At 55.6% G+C, this 5,844-nt stretch overlaps 1 protein-coding gene across 2 annotated transcripts in view; it reads left to right on the top strand.

Moving 5' to 3' along the window:
* Positions 1–3,232: 3,232 nt before the first annotated feature.
* Positions 3,233–5,844, top strand: part of PLEKHF1 (pleckstrin homology and FYVE domain containing 1) — a 23,736-nt gene continuing 21,124 nt past the window's right edge. For both annotated transcript variants that reach the window (XR_014237516.1, XM_082367237.1), the window contains exon 1: positions 3,233–3,386. The gene's annotated coding sequence lies outside the window, so the exon portion shown is untranslated. The remainder of the gene's footprint in view (positions 3,387–5,844) is intronic.

Below are 5,844 nucleotides of genomic sequence, written 5' to 3' on the forward strand. Positions count from 1 at the left end.
TCCTGGCTCCCAAAGCCCAGAATATGTACCATGTGACCCTTCACTGATCCCTGACCTAAGGTCATCAATTGTTACTATTTTGCCCCCTCTGTTTTCTCTCACTCTTGCTGAGACAAGAGTGAGAGAAAGTATTGCATTAGTCTCAATACTTCACCCTTAGATGCTTTGGCAGATGTCTCACTTTCTCTAGCCCAAAGCTGGGAATCACAGATCTAGCCTGGGGAAAGATAAGATGATGTGAAGTGTGTAGCACACACTGCTTGGCACTTAGACAGAACTTAAGAACTGATCCAGGACTTCCTGGTGGTGCAGTGGTTAAGAATCCGCCTGCCAATGCAGGGGATACGGTTCGAACCCTGGTCCGGGAAGATCCCACATGGTGTGGAGCAACTAAGCCCGCGTACCACAGCTACTGAGCCCATGTGCCACAACTACTGAAGCCCGCGTGCCTAGAGCCCGTGCTCCACAACAAGAGAAGCCACCACAATGAGAAGGCTGCGCACCGCAACAAAGAGGCGCCCCCGCTCGCCGCAACTAGAGAAAGCGCGCGCACAGCAACGAAGACCCAATGCAGCCAAAAATAAATAAATTAAAAAAAAAAAAAGAACTGATCCAATAAAAATTCCTAGCATTTTCCACAGAGGTGATTGCCGGGACCCCTAACCTGAAAACCCTGAGACTGGTGCTTTCCTGAAAGCCTGGTTCCCAAAGTCTAGAAGCCAGCTTTCCCTCAGAAAGGGCTCCTTACCCGAGGAGCTGAAAAAGCCTCAGGGAGACTTCATTTTTTCCACAGCTTGTGGCTTGGCTGACTCAACCTCTGCCTTTCCCTGAGTCACGAGTCTTTCCTCTTATTTGGAGGAGCTCAGCCCTCCACCCACGGCTGGTCTCTGGTGGGAAGGGGTGGACAGCTAGAGGATCAGAGCTTGTGCTGCCTCCAGGGGGTTTCCCGGAGCTCCACCCACTTCCATAGAATATCAGCACGGAAGGAAGGACAGATGAGGAGACTGAGGCCCCAGTGGGCCCTGCACCAGCAGTGAGAAAAGGCTAGTTGGGGTCTCCTGACTCCAGGACCAAGAGCTGTGTATCTTCTCTCTGGTTTTCCAGAATCATGAAAAGACCTCCTTTTCCTGGACACCTGCTCTGTGCCAAGCACAGAGTCAGATGCCAGAGAGCTGTTTACAGGGCTTTCCAGCTCCCTTCCTACAGCCACCTCACCCCAGGCAGGGCCTGCCTTCCTGGAGAAGGCCCCTCTTGCTAGGGAGGTGGGGAATCTGGCACTGAGGCAGTCACAGAACATGGCCTACAAGGCTAAGCTCAAAGTCCCTCTCCATCTCCCCCACCCCGGGCAACAAGTATGTGTACACTTGGGATGGCATTTCCCAGTGTCTCAGTGTCCCAACTGACTTCCTTGGTTATAACTCAGCCTCTGGGATCTTGGGGCCTTGTGTCCCCCACCCTCTGTCTGGTGTATACCATCAGAACTTATAAACTCAAATGCTTATTCAACTGCAGGTACATAAATGCGTAAAGGGGGGGTGAGAGGGAAACCACGGAGAATGGTGGGGACTGTGGTGAGTGGGAGAACACGTGCCCCATCTAAAGGGGACAGCGCTGTGTGGAGATGGGGGACCAGCTCTTTCAAATCCTCTGATTTAAGAGAAGCGGAAAATCCTGAAATTTTTGTGTAATCTTTCAAGATGAAATGTTGGCAATGCATTTTATAAACGTTTAAATACTTTTGTGAGCCTGTGGCTTATGTTGGGTGAGGGTAATAGCCATGAAGGTGGTGGAGGTGGGGATGCCATGGTGGGGGGATGTGGACTCTCCAAGGTCACAGCTGGTGGCCCTCTCACTTGCCTATCCACCCCTCCTCTTTCTCTTAGCCTCTCCCTGCTCTCTCCTCCCTTGCCCCAGCCCCTTGCCCTGTGGCAATGTGCCCATGTCCCGGCCCCACTCCACTCGGGCTGAGAAAGGCAGATCCCCAGTACCAGGGCCTACCTCACAGCCTCTGCCCACACCACCCAGGAGAGCGGGTCACCCCTGTTCAGCTCATGCCTCCCAGCACCAACCCTTCAGGTCCCAGCCCTGGGCAGAGTCAGAGGTCTGGACCCAGGCACCTGGAGCTGGGTAGGCTCTTCCTCCCGCTGTTGTCTCTTGCCTTGGTCCTGACCCATCAGGCACTGCTCTGGACTGAGCCAGCCCCTCTTCACAGTGCCCAGGTCTCCCCTATTTGGCAAGACAAACTTATCCCTGCGACAGACACTTACTAAACGCTGAACTCAGTTCTCAGCACTGGAGAGAGAGAGGAATGAACAAGATGAATACTGTCCAGCCCACAGGGCTCACAGCCTACCTAGGTGGGGAAGATAATCCATGAACATGTAAACAAGCAACCTAATCAGATGACTTCAGGTTGAGAGAAGTGCTTTGCAAAATAATAATGTTTGAGTTGGATCTAAATGCCAAAAATGCAGCCATGGGAAGATCTGGAGGCACAAAGGAAGTGCAAAGGCCCAGAGGTGAGAACAACCTTGGGGTTTTGAGGAACAGGAAGAAGCTAGTGTGAAATGAAGTGTTGAGAGGAGGCCAGAGGGAGGTTGAGACAGCCCTCGAGGAGTGGTGATGGTGAAGCTTGGACTTTCATTTCATTTCAGTGTTGCTGGGCGGGGGCCGTATATTGGGCCCGGGGAGAAGGGGGACAAAACCTGTTGGTAATATTGGAGCTGCATGATGGGTACATAGAGTCCATTAAATTAGTCTCTTTCCTTCAATGTATGTTTGAAAGTTTTCACTATAAAAAGTTTAAAACATAAAACAGATAAAATACTGATTTTTCATATTATGATTATCAATCTCTCGATTTCTGAGAGAGGACTATGCCAGCCAGCAGCAGGGAATCCCGCCAGAGTCAGCAGAAGGCACAATAACGCCAAGGCCTCCCTCTCCCTTTCCTGGCTCACAGGCCCCAGTCCGGCGAGTTCAAAGTCTGCTGCCTGGCAAGAACAGCCAGCGTGCAGAGCGCGGCGTCGGAAAGGGAAACCAGGGGGCTTGAGACGGGGTACCCAGTCCCGGGAGAGAGCTACAAGCGAGCCCCGCCCAGCCCTGGCTCGCATCAGGGGCGCACCACAACGCACTCAAACTCTGGCCACTCCGCCTGCGCACTTTTCCCGGGAACTTGAGGTTCTGGAGTTGGAATCCAGGCTCCGCCCCCGCCGCGCGCCAGGGCTCCAATTGGCGGAGCTGCCGCTAGGGGCGTGTCGGGGAGAGTTGGAACGCGTCGGCTTGGGCGGTTGGGGTTAGCCCCAGCTGGCAAGAGGAACGGCGCGGCCGAGTGCGGTCTGACACGCAGGCTGCCGGGCGGGGCGCGCGGGGCCCCGGCCGAGGAGGTAAGGGTCCCCGGCCGGGCTGCGGCGAGCGAAGCAGGCGGGCTTCCGGCCGGCCGGCCGCCTCCAAGCTCCCCGGGCCGCCTCGACTATATGGTCCCGGGGCTGGGGCGGGGCGGGCGCGCAGCCAGGACTATCTTGGACTCTGGCCCGGAGCAGAGGCACGGAGCCGGGCGCTTATTGCTGGCTGGTCGGGCTGGAGGCGGGGCGGGGGCTGCAGGGGCTCCAGGGATAGCGGGGTGACAACAGGTAAGGGGTCTCCGGGGTGAAAACAGGTTAGGGGTCCCCGGGGTCGAGGCAGGGTCCCCGGTGTATGCGCGACGTGAGAGCGGAAAAGGTCAGGAGGCGCCCGTGGGCGTTGAGCCCTGGGGCAGCAGGGATCTCAGCGCTCCCGCGGTCCGGAGATGGTTCAGGGATTCCTGACTCACGCCGTCGACGGTCCCAGTCTGCGGGGTGTGGAGAAGTGGGCTGAGATAGTTGCCCCAGCGAAGGGGGGAGGAGAGGGAGGTTGGAAGCGCCTTCCAGGTGACCTAGGTGCTTGCTAGCCTCTCTCGTTTAGGAACCGCCTGGCCCCTGAAGCGTGTGAGTTTGTGACTTTTGGTGGGAGTTGTCAAAGGAAACGGAGCCGGGCTTAATCTCCCATTTCACAGAGGAAGTAACTGAGGCAGGCCCAGAGAGAGGTGGCTGTTCCTTCCCAGCCTGCAGTCACCTGGAATCTCCTTCCCTTTCTCTCTCCCTGAACACCTGAAGAGCTGTGCAGGGGGAGAGTTGTCATCAGCCCCTTTTGCAGGTGGGAAAATGGACGCTTTGAGTCACACTGAAACTGTTTTGTTTGTTTTTTATAAATTTATTTTATTTATTTATTTATTTTTGTCTGCATTGGGTCTTCATTGCTGCATGCGGGCTTTCTGTAGTTGCGGAGAGCTGGCTTCTCATTATGGTGGCTTTTGTTGCAGAGCACGGGCTCTAGGCGCACAGGCTTCAGTAGTTGTGGTTTGTGGGCTCTAGAGTGCAGGCTTCAGTAGTTGTGGCGCACGGGCTTAGCTGCTCCGCGGCATGTGGGATCTTCCCAGACCAGGGCTCGAACCCGTATCCCTTGCATTGGCAGGCGGATTCTTAACCATTGTGCCACCAGGGAAGTCCCTGCATTATGCATTTGACAGCATGTGGTGGTATAGATCAGGGGTCTGCAAACTTTTTCTGTAAAGCGCCAAATAGTAAATATTTTAGGCTTTGCAAGCCAGTCCCCATTGCATGTGGCTGTTTTCCAATAAATTGTATTTAGAAAAACGGTAGTTGTTCAGACTTGATATAGATTTGCCACTCCTGGTGTAGATCATGTGTGACACCTCGACTGTCAAGCACAGAACCCTGGCCACCCAGTGACACTTAGGGCATGGCTCACTCACTGAGAGCACCTTTGGCCCAGCTCAGGTGGTGGGATCACTTGTGTTCAGGAAGGCCAGCCCAGGAGCCTGCCCTCCTTCCAAAACCTGCAAGAAAGAGCAGGTCTGTTTACTTCCCTGTTCCCAGACACTGGCCCTTCGGGAGTGTCCACCTTCTGTCAGCATCTGGGGTACCACATGGGGGTCAGCACAGGCTGTCCTGAGGCAGGCGGCCCCAAAAGGAGTGGGCACAGGCTCAGCTCTCTCCTCCCCTGTTCTAAGGGAGGAGGGTTCACTTCCCTAGTGAGAACAATAAGAACAGGATTCCCCATCTGCTGGGAGGGGTGGGGGATGGGGAGGTGGGGATGCTGCCTCATTTACCAAGAAATCTCCAGGGGACTTCCCTGGCGGTCCAGTGGTTAAAACTGCGCGCTTCCACTGCAGGAGGTGCGGGTTCGATCCCTGGTGAGGGAAAGAAGTGAGGGGCGCGGTCAAAAAAAAAGAAAAAGAAAATCTCCAGGCCATGTTATAGCAGGTGTGAAGTTCTGGTCGTGGCAGATCTGGTAGGCAGATGTGGGGGAGCCCCCCAGGAGGATGCTGTCTGCCCGGCCCCTCACCCCAGCTGGTACTCGCTGCAGGCCCACGGAGGAGGGGGCACAAGAGCCTTCCCACTACCCCAGTCAGTGTGTGGAGTCAGCTCGGAGCCCAGACCCCTTTCATTGTCACCAGGTACTCCCCACCCTTCCTGCGCCATATTTTGCCGCCAACAGGGCCTGGAGGGGGTCTGTAAACCACTGACTAGGGACAGAGCAGTGTGGGGCATCCTGGGGCCTCCTACAAGGGACGGGGAGACAGTGCTGTAGGCCCTCCCCTGCCCAAAGCTCTCCCCTCCCTGGGCGCTGTTCCTCACTTCCTCCATGGCGCCCACCTGGGTAGCATCTAATCAGAGATGGACCTGGGCAAGTCTGCCTCCAGAGCTCACCCACTGTGGGGGGCACCTGCTCTTCTCTCCACATAAAGTCTGTCTGCTCAGTGCTGAATGTGTTAGGCCTCGGTGTGTGGCTGCAAGATTGGGG

This window comes from Balaenoptera borealis (genome assembly GCF_965194805.1).
Source record: "Balaenoptera borealis genome assembly, chromosome: 19".
Classification (NCBI taxonomy): domain Eukaryota; kingdom Metazoa; phylum Chordata; class Mammalia; order Artiodactyla; family Balaenopteridae; genus Balaenoptera; species Balaenoptera borealis.